The following is a 1,188-nucleotide window of genomic DNA, read 5'->3' as shown; positions in this document are numbered from 1 at the left end:
GTAAATATATCTAGGATGAATCTCTTGGGAACGATTACAAGAAGTTCGTCATCGTAGCAAGAACGTCAGAAGTCACATCAGTTCAATTTACTCTAAAAGAAGTAATGGACGATTCTCTTCCGTTTCTGACACTCTCCTCCCCAAAAAGCATAGCCAATTGAAATTCAAAGTGTATAGGAAACTTACCAATAGATGATTTGTTGTATTTCTACTCTCACCACGATCCAAAAATCAAGAAAGGCATATTGATAGGTTTATTTCTCCGAGAAATCAGGATTTGCAGTGCAGAATATTCAGATTAAGAACTGTAATACAACCAAGAAATGTTTACAAAACTGAAATTTCCAGAGCTTGTCACTAGACAGTGAAAAAAAAAAACGAAAAAAATTGACAACTTTCATCGACGCAGTGAACTAGCCAGTAAGATTATATTCCCGACCAGCGGTGCCACTACAAAACTTTATGGGGAACTCATGGCTAGCATCATATAAGTGGTATGTCAAACCAGCAAGACAAAATAATTTACAAAATTAAAAGAAGAAAAAAAGAGAAGAAGATCAAGACTGGTGTCCACAAGATTCCTTCTGAGGATAAGTCTTACATCGGTGAAATATCAAAACACGCATTCATGAACATCGCAATGGCGGTCGAAACAGTATACTGACGCGTGTGTAATACACCAGGATAACACCATCTACCATGAAGTGTCTGGAATCTGTTATTATTCGAGGGTTGTATACTAAAAACAGAATAAAGGAATGCTCAACATTACACACCCAATTATTAGTTTATTTCTCAGGCTGAAAAGGTTTGGAAGTCCATCCTTGGGTTGCATCGCCCATGCGACCTTCCGGGACCTCTCCTCGGTCCCTCTACTGAAGCTTTTATACAGTCAACGCTCATATTCTTCATTTTCATGTTTGAAAAACAAAAACTCCAACAAGCGAAGCATTGTTCAACAATAAAGGCTTCATATCCAAATGTTTACTTTGCTAACATTGTCGACAATTGCCATCCTCAAACAGCTTTGATGTTAGCTACTAGGATGAAGTAAAAGGTCCTAAAAATTCAGTTTACAATTCAGAACCCATGATGATCATGGTCTTATTTATAAATTTATAAATATAAAAACAGATGTTACACGTCAAAACTTACTTAACTGCGTCGAATATAATTTTTTTTATAAAC

This window comes from Oratosquilla oratoria, chromosome 19, assembly GCF_046742065.1.
Source record: "Oratosquilla oratoria isolate Oo_2021 chromosome 19, ASM4674206v1, whole genome shotgun sequence".
NCBI classification, from domain to species: Eukaryota; Metazoa; Arthropoda; class Malacostraca; order Stomatopoda; family Squillidae; genus Oratosquilla; species Oratosquilla oratoria.
This window is presented reverse-complemented; position numbering follows the sequence as displayed.